The following is an 11558-nucleotide window of genomic DNA, read 5'->3' on the forward strand; positions in this document are numbered from 1 at the left end:
AATGCCTGCATGACCACTAGGGATGAAATTCTCAGAAAAATGCTGTCATTGGTTGGGGTATAATAGCCCTAAGAATCTAGTTCAGTAAACACAGGGTTCTTGTGTGCTATAGCTTTGCAATGAAGTGCACACTTTGGGATTAATTAAATTCTTTTCTAGCTGCATGCCACTGTAACCTTTCTTTTATGCATTTTAGGGGTTGCACAATGTAAAAAGTCAAATCTATTATCTGCATGACTCCAAGGGAAAGAGTTGAGATAAAATTATGCATGTCCTTTAAATGAGCAAGGCAGAAAACATTTAGTGTTGCATATTCATTTAGAACAAAATGTAGTTACAGAAGAGTCAGGTAAAAGTGAGGAGCAAGCCAAGTAAGGCTAACTAGCAGTTCCTACCCACACCAAGGAGGTGGTGCCCTGTGGTGCAAACCTTGTTCTAGCCTAGCCTAAACTTTGTATGGGTTAAGTTGTGTGGTGATCTCACAGCCTGCAATTTCTTCCATAGTACTCTCTGTTGAGTGTATTTCCTGTGGGTTGTTGTCAAATAACATTTTTTAAAGTATGTAATGTTTTCAATCCATCAGTTATGTAAATAAGACACTCAGCCTGTTCAGGCCTTGGATTTGACACCTGTTCAAGTGTTATTATAAACTAGTGGGGAGTGTCCTCTAGAGGCAGATTTTTTACAATTAATTCTCTGCTGTGTGATCATTTGTTTAAAAGCACAGAATGAAGAAATCATCATTCAGAGAAAAAGCAGGTCTTGTGTTTAATGCTACTAATTGGGAATCCTGACTCTTCTGTAACTACATTTTGTTCTAAATGAATATGCAACACTAATTGTTTCTGTCTCTGCCACAGACTCCCCTGCAACCTTGGTACAAAGTGCATCGTGTTCTCATTGTCTAAATTTGAGATGTTGATGCTAAAGATCTCTGAACATCAGGTGCTTATGATCTCTTTGGCCGCATTTTTCTCACCTGCAGAAAGCATCTAATGCATAGATTAGGGTTGCTAAAATTAACATTTGTAAAGTGCTTTGAGAAGGTGAAAAGTACCAGAGAAAGTCAAAACAAAATACAGGACTATATAGCACTTTAAAGACTAACAAGATGGTTTATTAGATGATGAGCTTTCGTGGGCCAGATCCACTTCCTCAGATCAAATAGTGGAAGAAAATAGTCACAACCATATACACCAAAGGATACAATTAAAAAAAATGAACACATATGAAAAGGACAAATCACATTTCAGAACAGAAGGGGAATGCGGGGGGGAGGGGGGGGAAGGAAGGTAAATGTCTGAGTTAATGATATTAGAGGTGGGGAAAGGTAGATGTCTGTGAGCTAATGGTATTAGAGGTGATAATTGGGGAAGCTATCTTTGTAATGAGTAAGGTAGTTGGGGGTCTTTGTTCAACCCCCCCGGAGAGTGTCGAATTTTAGCATGAATGCCAGTTCAGAGGATTCCCTTTCAAGTGCAGATGTAAATGGTCTTTGTAGGAGAATGCAGGTAGTTAAGTCGTTGAGACAGTGTCCTTTCTGGTTGAAATGGCAAGAAACTGGTTTTTCTTTGTGATCCTGTCTAATATCTGTTTTGTGGGCATTAATCCTTTGGCGAAGTGTCTGAGATGTTTGTCCAATGTACATAGCAGACGGACAGTTTCGGCACATGATAGCATAAATTATATTTCTGGATGCGCAGGAATATGTGTTCTTGATCTTATAACTCACTTGGTTAGGTTCAATAATGGTATCAGCAGAATGAATATGTGGACAAACCTGGCAACGGGGTTTGTTGCAAGGGAAGGTACCAGGGTTGGTATTACTATGGTATGTCCTGTGGTTGTTGGTAAGAATCACCTTGAGGTTAGGTGGTTGTCTATAGGAGACTATGGGTCTGTCTCCCAGAGCCTCTTGGAGTTTGGTATCCTGTTCCAGTATAGGCTGTAGTTTATTGATAATGTGTTGGACAGGTTTAAGTTGGGGGCTGTAGGTGATGACAAGTGGTGTTCTATTGTTGGTTTTCTTGGGTCTGTCTTGAAGTAGATGGTTTCTAGGTATTCGTCTGGCTCTTTCAATTTGCTTTTTTATTTCTCCAGGTGGGTAGTTGAGGTTTATAAATGCTTGGTAGAGATCCTGAAGCTTCTGGTCTCTGTCAGTAGGATTAGAGCAGATGCAGTTTGATACTTGTAATGCTGGTGTGATGTGCTCTTGTCTGTCTGACGTACCTATCAGCTTACCTGTTGAGCCAGCTGGAGCTTACAGGTGGCTTTCATGGTCCAGTTCAGTCAGAGCATGTTGCAGAGATCCAGTGTGGTGAATATAAAACTGTTGATTGTAACTGCCAGCTTCACATTCCAAAGGAAGGATCCAGTCTCCTGGAGAGACTCAGCTGAAATGGTAAAGGGGATTTGTTGACACTGCTGCTGCCTAGGTACCTAGGAACAGCACTGAGTCCAAGATGGCTCCCTGACTACACAATTGGATGGCTCCCTGACTACACAAAAGTGCCTTGACAATTGGAGAGCATTTGCCCTCAGTAGAGGATGGAGTCATAGCATCAGCATGTTCCTCCGAGAGTTTCCCCTTTCCTATCAGCATAACCTCCATCTGACCCATCTGGTGTTTGAGCCAGATACTTTTTGTGCTTATTTCTTCTTGGCACTATGACAGCTGAGTATTCTGACATTACGTATTTTTAATGTGAAAAGGATATAGAGCTCCATGTTAGTGTATTGCAGACATCACACACCATAGCATCTGAGCACCTCCGCTTATGGTATAACACGGTGGTTCTCAAATGTTTTGGGCTCCGGAGCCCTTTACGTGCATAAAAATTTATGCAGAGCCCCAGTGGTCCACTGATTGTATGTGTTGTACTTATCTATGTTTCCAGTTTGTCAACCTCGCAGAGCCCTGGGGCTCCGCAGAGCACAGTTTGAGAAACACTGGTCTAACATATTACAAATAAGGAAGGAGTCAGAATTTCAGGTCTTCACATGTGCAATCCTTGGGAAAGAGGTCACAATGATGGTCATAGCTAGAGCTTAACAGAAGAGCTCTAATGTCAAGATCTTTAAGCAACATAGGAAAGAAAGGAGTGTTTGCTTAGCAAAAAACAAACGAACAAACGAATCCCCAATCAAATGAACCAGGAAAAACATTTTAGCCCCAGATTTCTAAGAATATTACAGATAATGGGGCGTAATGTTTTAAAAATTGACTCCTATCACCCTTTAAATCCTTTTTGATTCTGTAACTGGAATTTCTGATGATTATCCTGACTAACAAAGTTACTACCTGGTATTACCCAGACATGAAGGCTGTGTCTACACTGCACCCCTTTTCCGGAAAAGGGATGCAGATTAGACACATCGGAATAGCAAAATCCACGGAGGATTTAAATATCCCCCGCGGCATTTGCATTAACATGGCTGCCGCTTTTTTCCGGCTTGGGGATAAGCCGGAGAAAAGCGCCAGTCTAGACGTGATTCTCCGGAAAATAAGCCCTTTTCCGGAGGATCTCTTATTCCTACTTCAAAGCCATGTTAATGCAAATGCCGCGGGGGATATTTAAATCCCCCGTGGATTTTGCTATTCCGAAGTCTACATTAACGTCCCTTTTCCGGAAAGGGGTGCCAATGTAGACACAGCCGAATAGAATCATGCTGTAATGCATTGTAATGAAGAGATAATTTAAGATTTTTACCTACTGGTATTTATTTAACTCATAGTGTTTGTAGTCTGTAACTGATACAAAACAGTCTTTTGGATTCTGAGGGGTGCTAACATGTTTGTACATATGAATCCAATCATTTTCTGACAAGATTCACCTTACCTAACATGGATATCCTTCTGAGACTTCTTACCTATCACCTATAGGAGTTTATGCTGATTTTTCAAGATAATTAAGAAAGATCCCTGGGCTACAACTCCTGACACTAATGGTCACCAGTTGAGTTTACACAGACCTCACAGCATCTTTCTTGAAATGTGTCTCTTTTGATAGTGGATTATGGCCCAACTAAATGCCTGTTTAAACCAGTGGAAATCTTTCTGTTGACTTTAGTAGGTATTTGATCAGGCCCTGGTCAAGCCAGGATGCCTTCTCTGGTTGTATGGAATCAGCAATGAACTCTCATCCTAGTTTCTGTGTGTAAAAGTTATGTACATTCTTATGCTTCTGATTCTGATTAATCATTAATTCTCCAGATGGATTAACTGTTAATTTTATTATAAAGCTTTTAAAAATGCTTGGGCAGGAAAAGGTGTCATACAAGTTTAAGTTATAACACTTGGTCACAGATTTCTCTGCTTAACCCGCAGTGGGAGTTGAAGAGTCATTATAAATATAAATATTAATTTTAAAAATTCCATTATCAGTTAAAAAGATATCATTTTGTGCATAATTCATATCCTTTAGAGCATATGATAAGAGAAGACCATCTCTCAAAGCAGGAAGTCAATAGAAGTTATTCCAAGCAGCTGTTTGTGGTGAGTGGACATGAATTAGCAGTGTGTAGCTAGTTCTTGAGGCTGCTGAGTATTGTATGGAATTGCCTTTTTAACACCACATGAAAGAGAAAGGTATGATCATTCAGAGCAAAGTTTACAAATGTGTATAACAAGTTTTATATAAAAGTAAACAAGGCAAAAATGAAGGACACCATATTTGTGTAGATATTAAGATAAAGTTATGCTAAGTTATATTTTTAAAAAATTTAGTACATTGTTTTCCTTACAGAAACAATCCTTTAGATAAATGTTAAATATGGACAATGCACATCACTTAAATACTAAAAATCACAATTCATACGGATTTTTCACTGTATAGTTCAATAAAGAAAGATAGTCCAGGTAGGTGTATTTTTAAGTCCATGCCCACAAAACCAGTTTTTTTATTTTGACAAAATCACACTCCTGGTTTTACCTTTACACTGTCCCAGGCTGAAATATTTAATATTTAACACTCTGTATCCATAAATAATTGATGTGCCTGTCTTAGCAACTGAAGATCAGTAGCAAATTTTATTTTTGACAAGAGTAATAAGGTTCTCTTGCCTTCTTCACTGTTTTATATTACATGTTAATTTTCATTGTGCTGTTGAGAATATGGGATTGACTTCTTCCAGTTAAAAAAGAGCTGTAGTGTTCTATTCATTCTGGGAGAAGATCTTTAGGGGGAAACCGGCATACCCTTTGGGCAATTCCAGATGTGGAGCTTTACTATTTTTACATTTTTGTCAGTACAAGCCTCCCTACTCCAACAGCACATGAGAAATAATAATTGTAATGTTTAGGATAGTTTTAGACAAATCCACATCCACCCAAAAGGAGGAGATGTCTGTTCTCCTTGCTGAAGCAAAATATCTAACAAGTGCAGTTTGATTCACAAGAAACACTGCGGCTGCGTCTACATTGGCATGATTTTGTGAAAATACTTTTAATGGAAGAGGTTTTCTGTTAAAAGTATTTGTGCATGAGAGAGTCTATACTGGCATGTGCCCCTGCGCAAAAGATTTGCTTTTACGCAAAAGCATCTGTGCCAGTGTATACGCTCTCTTGAGCAAGAAAGCTCTGATGGACATTTTAGCCATCGGGCTTTCTTGTGCAAGAAATTGATGTTACCTGTCTACACTTGCCTCTTGCGCAAGAACACTTGCGCAAGAGGACTTATCCCTGAGTGGGAGCGTCAGAGTATTTGCGCATCGGTGTTCTTGCACAAATACTAGCAGCCAGTGTAGACAGGCGGCAAGATTTTGCACAAAAGCAACTGCTTTTGCACAAAATCTTGCCAATGTAGACACAGCCTGCATGTGTGAATTGAGGGAAAAGGGTGGTCTTATATTTAAGACACTGTGTTTGGACTCAGGAGATTTGAGTTCAGTCCTTTATCACAGAATCCCTCTGTGCCCTTGGGCAAGTGATTTGGTTTCTGTGCCTCCCATTGTCACCTGTGTCACGGGGATATTACCATTCCCCCATCATCTGTTTTATATATTTTCACTGTAACATCTTCTGAGCAGTGGCTCTCACTGTGTGCTTCCGGAGCAATTGGCCCTCTATCTTGGTTGGGGGCATTGAGATGCTACCATGATGTAATAGCAGTTCCTAGTTTATACAAAGGAATTATAATATTTGTCAGTTATGTTCAAGTACTACCTATGTCTACAGAATCAGCAACAGACAAATGTGAAATACAAGGCTAGACTACCGTTGAGGAGGTTCTTCTGTCAAGATAACTCTAGAGGGCAAAGCAAGAATGGTGCTGTCACCAGAAAATGTTGTATGTCTGTTTTGGATTACAATATGTGAGTTTATAGAGCCTTTTTCTTGCTTCTTCTATCCCATTGGCACTCTTCCTTCCCCTTCCACTATTCCTTCTGTTCTTAACCTTTTTTGCCTCTTTTTCTCCATTTTTTCTTTTCAACATTGGAGGCCAACATTTTTAAATCTGCATGCCTAATCCATATTTAGGCACTTAAATAGAAGGTAACCTCATTTTTTTCAGAGGTCCTGAGAAATCCTGGCTGTCACGCTAATCAGTAGGAACTGCAGATGTTTAAAATAAGGAACGTTGCTTAGATAGATTTAGGAGCTTAATTTTAGTTGTTATATTGAGGTTTGAACATTTTCCCACAGATACTTTCCACGAGTGTTTAATTCAAATGTTCCTGGAGGACTGATTCAAACTAACCTGCAGATAACAGTAACAAATACATGTTGAGATAGAAGACTGCAGAAAATCTCATTTTCCTCACCTAAGGAAGAGGTTGATTACAAGACAGAGTTTCAATTCATGTCTAGACTGGAATTGAACAAACAAAAGCGCTACTAGATTTTTCTGCTATCTCTTCGTTTTCACACATAAACAAGGAGCTGTTCATTCAGCACCACAAGTTCCATCAGCTATATGCCAGGGGCACAGACATTAGCTATTATTTTCTAATTGTCTTTAGGACAAAAATAGCTATAACAATACTGCACAGGAGCATGAATGTTGGTTTTGTTTTTCTAAAGGCTTTAATTATTCTTTGTGGTCCATACTAAATGTTTACTGTTGAGTCTACCAGTTTAAATCTCAGTGGAACCCACAGGAAAGGCTACAAAATGCAATAATCTGTTCTCCACAGTCTTTTGTTAACTAATATAGGCTCAAAAGCAGAGAGTCAGATTTGACTCCTCTGAAGTCAGTGGAGTTGCATAGGCTGTTACTTTTCAGGCTGTCTTTGCTATATAGTTGGGATAGAAAAACCCCCATACGATAGTGGATTACTCAGTTTTTCCTCTTGAAAAGGTAGGATATAATCTCTTCCAATGGGGGAATAAACCCTATATTGTTAGTTCCTGATAATTTATATACCTTTCCAACTCCTTCAAGACAATTTTAGGCTCTATATTTAAGTTAGTTGCCTGACACAGCCATGTGCACAGTATATAGCCATAGGGAGCCCTAGAGAAGAGACATGTTTAGCTGAAGTTGGGAACTGTGATTAAGCATAATACAGAAAGGGCACTTTTAAGGTACCATGCAAGGTAATATTGTTTAAAAAAGCAACCATGATTTATACATTTTCAGCATTTAATTAACTCTTTTACTCTTTATGCAGATTAAAAGACTACTATTGATTCATTTAAACGGGAAAAATAAAGTGTTACATATAGTTTTATTGTAATCTTACCATTTTATAAATTAAATGTATTCACTATTTTAATTGATTTTTCAAGGACATTTGGCACCCTTAGTTTCAAATCAGATGAGAAACTTAGCACACAGAATACAAAAGAAAAAGCCTTTCACCGTTGTCAGTATAGCCTTACAACTGCATAAATCATTTTGATTTTTGATGCTTGCCATAGCAACTGTGCATGTGTGGTTTGCTGACTATCCATAGCAGGATGTTTGAGTGCATTCTTTACAGCTTTTCACTTCAGTATATAACTAAATGTGCACATTAATTAAGTGTCTGTCATCCCATTAACTAAGTTAGTGCCACATCTTTTTTCATTATCATGTCATGATAGTATTTTTAAAATGTTTTCATACTTCACTTTCCTCAAAAAAATCTTACAAGGTTAACAAGTGTTACACTGATTCCCCACCCCAAATCTGCATTACTCATCTGTTAGAGCTTCTGCCACATTGAGTTCTTCATTCTTCTGATAGGTAGGTATTCACATTGCTGCTCATACAAGGGCTAAGACAAAGTCAAATCACTTAACATGAATAAACACAAGTCTTTGCTTAAAAGAGATCTGAATATATAATTGTATTTAGAAAAGTGACAGTTATGACCCTATGAAGCGGAAACTAAGCAGGATTCTCTTTAAATGATAAAAATCATTGGGTAGCAAATTAAATTCAAGCAATGGCCATTTTATTATCATCTTGTTGCAGAACGAATTAATGGTTTTAATGATTGAAGAAAATAAATCATCTGCTGGCATTTTATTTGTGACACCGGTGAAAACCTATGTCATTCTCGGAACACATTACACAGAATATTTTTATTTTTTTGAAGAAGACATTCATCACTATCTTATGCAGTTTTAGTCTTCTGTTCAAATCAGTACATTTTTGAGTCTGTTATTGGTGAAAACAACAGAACCTTTCAAAGAGGATCTCTAGAGAAATACCCTTTGGAGCATTTAGTCACACACCTAGAAGGAAACAACTATTTTAATCTTCATTTGCATTGTATAGGCATTAGATGTGGTCCAGTTACACTGAGCTCTGCTTGAGAAGGCAGAAGTGCCAGTTCTGCTCAAGCTTTGATGGGGAAGGAGAGAAAACTCAGTCAGGCAAGTAATACTTAGCTTTGCCAGCCCATCTTCCCTTTTTAAAAGGACAGAACAATTTACCGTACCTTGTTTCTGGAGAGATTGTAATAGCAAAAGTTTCCTGACATCAATTCTAGGGAGCTGGACCAGAAACTGATACTTAGACCACTTTGCACCTAAATTAAGGCATAATTTGAAATGCTCAAATACAGCAATCTGCTCTTTGATCTTAGATATTCAGAGGCACAGTGTGCTGTAGAAGAGGATGCCAGGCATAGCTCTGTAGTCACTCTTCTGGGCATATGAGAATTAGCAGTGATAGCTTTACAAGGAAGTTGAACAATCTTCCCTTCTTTGCCAAAAGTAAGGATATCAGGTGTTTGCCTTTTAGGATGGAGAGGCAGAGTAAAGTGCCAAGTTAGCCCTGAAGTATTAATTCAACCAGATTTAAGAGATGTTGGTCAAATGCCAGTGGCCCTCCCTACTCATGAACACACAAAAATGGACTAGTGACACGACAAAAGAGCACACTGACTTTTTCCTGTAATTCTTTGACAAGATAACTGCCCCTGAAAACAGCACTTACAGAAATCTTGGGAAAAGTCTTCAAGACTAAGACTTCAAGGGGTGAATCTGAAGAGAAGGGGTCAGGAAACTGACTTTTTCTTGCTGTTAATAAATAGCCTACAAAATAAGACTTCTTAAAGGGTGAGCTTTGCTTTCTCCCTCAGCAAACTTCAATAATCTACTAGAGTAGTCTTTTAAAGTCCATGCCATGGTAGCAGCGCATACTGTATCACTCTAACTTACTACAAGAAAGTTTGAAGCAGATGAATTCCAGTAGTGAGAAAACAGGGTTTCACTGCTGAAGAATTTTTTCCCCTGGTTTCCTACAATTTGAGATCAGTAGTAGAGTATAATACCCTTCCCTTCTCATAAAAGAGAAATAATGATGAATTAAAGTCCATCAATACTGCACAGCCAAATGATAAAGACCTACCCTATCCCTGGACACGTACTCACCACCAAATTGATCCAAGTAGAACTGCTTGTCTTTATTGTTTAATGGCTTCAGGTCCACCATTTTCCCTTCTCTCCCTCCAGATTACTGATTTGTTGACAAAGGCTGAAGAAGGAATGGAGGAGGTTGAGCTTTCTGTGCATCAGCTATAAGTGATTCATTCTGCCTTAGATTTCTCTGTTTTCTAGCCTAATATCTATTTATAACTGTCATGGGACACTGCCTTCCAGCGCACTCCTTCATGACCCTGCAGCTACATTGCACACAGCACCCTTTCCTGTCTTTTCAGTTGTCACCCAGATTACACTGGTTCAAACCATGGGGCCGGATTTATTCAATTGTTCCACAAAGCAGGGGTGACTGGTGCCTGTGGGGGGAAAGGGTTGCAGGGAGGATCACCCAGAGGATGGAGGGTATATGAGGGCACCACATTTAGTAATTACATTTTTGGCAGAGGCACGGGGGGGGGGGAGGGCGGGGGAGCGCACCTCTCAAGTTCTACCACAAGTCACCTATGCCACAAAGTGTAACTCACATTATTAGCTGCCCAGTTCATCCCACTTTGTATCCATATGAGAGTCCTTTTCAGCTGTCAACCTGTTCAGAAGACTGTCACCCACTTCCTGGAATGCAGTTGTATCTCAAAATGATAACTTTCAAAACAGGAGTTCTCAACTCTCCTTCTTGCAGCTGTGCTGTAAGTAGCTAGACAGCCCCTCTCTCTCCTTAAAATCAGGAGTTCCCAGCTCTCCTGGAATAGGGATGTAAGCGATAAGCAAAAGCTTATTGGATAGTCAACTAGTTCCTTGACTAGTTGCTCCCCCAGCACTGTCTCCGCAGGAGGTATGAGTGGCAGATGGGCACAAGCCAGGATAGCTGATTCCCAGCTCACGCCAGATCTCCCCACTGTGCTCCAGTCTTTTTACATTTAAGGCAGGTGTGCAGCTGAGGGGGACCCTACATGAGCCAGGAATCAGAAGGCCTGGCTCACATCATGTCCCCCATGCTGCGCTTTAGCCTTTTAAATATATTAAGAGCCTGCCATCAGAAATCCATCAACTAGTTGATTAAACTAAATTTAACATCCCTATCCTGGAACAGAGTATTCATCAGCCATTCTGTCTCTTCTCACAGCAGATGCCTCAGCTCTTAGGGCTGGGTAATTCAGGCAGTGATTTCCTGTTTCCTTAAGCCAGGAGTCCTCCGGTCTCTTCCCAAGAGCTGCTTTGCAATCTAGGCAGATTTTCCTTCGGTTAGGGCCCCATCCCATTAATCTGCAGAGTTCATCTCCAGTTAAGTTGGTCCTCTTCTTCCAATTTATCCCCCAATTGCTTGGATGAGTGTGAGTCTTGCCCCTTCTACTCCACAAGGCTCCTAGCCCCAGAAAGATACAGTGATGTGATTTCCTCCCAAGCACCAGTCATACCTAGGATTGCTTCCCCTAAATCAGTACCTTCTGTATGTGATGTATTAGACAGACGGGGTGGCTGACAGGATTCAGGAATCCTACGCTGAAGAGACAGATTGCCCCTTCACAATGACTATTCTGGGATAGCTGCTACCTAAGGAAACTTGTTTTCTGTTAATTTTCTAATGTCTTTGGTTGCTCTCTCATAAAATTGTTTCTTTAGATTTATTTAGGTTTGCATGTTTAATTTGCCCTTTAAAAAAACATGTGTTCAATTTTACTGAACCATAGTAATTCCAGTTTCAATAGATGCATCAATGTGTGTCAAATATCAACTTTTGTAAAGA

At 39.6% G+C, this 11558-nt stretch overlaps 1 long non-coding RNA gene across 2 annotated transcripts; it reads left to right on the plus strand.

Annotated features, from left to right (window-relative positions):
- Window positions 1-4374: 4374 nt before the first annotated feature.
- LOC142819415 (uncharacterized) lies at window positions 4375-10019 on the plus strand. 2 transcript variants are annotated; one of them, XR_012897297.1, is made up of 3 exons: window positions 4375-4495; window positions 6176-6312; window positions 9887-10019. It is a non-coding gene; the product is annotated as an uncharacterized LOC142819415 (long non-coding RNA). The 2 variants fall into 2 exon arrangements; XR_012897298.1 differs by lacking the exon at window positions 9887-10019 and adding an exon at window positions 8706-8803.
- The last annotated feature ends 1539 nt before the right edge of the window (window positions 10020-11558 follow it).

Source organism: Pelodiscus sinensis, chromosome 23, assembly GCF_049634645.1.
Source record: "Pelodiscus sinensis isolate JC-2024 chromosome 23, ASM4963464v1, whole genome shotgun sequence".
Lineage (NCBI taxonomy): Eukaryota > Metazoa > Chordata > Testudines > Trionychidae > Pelodiscus > Pelodiscus sinensis.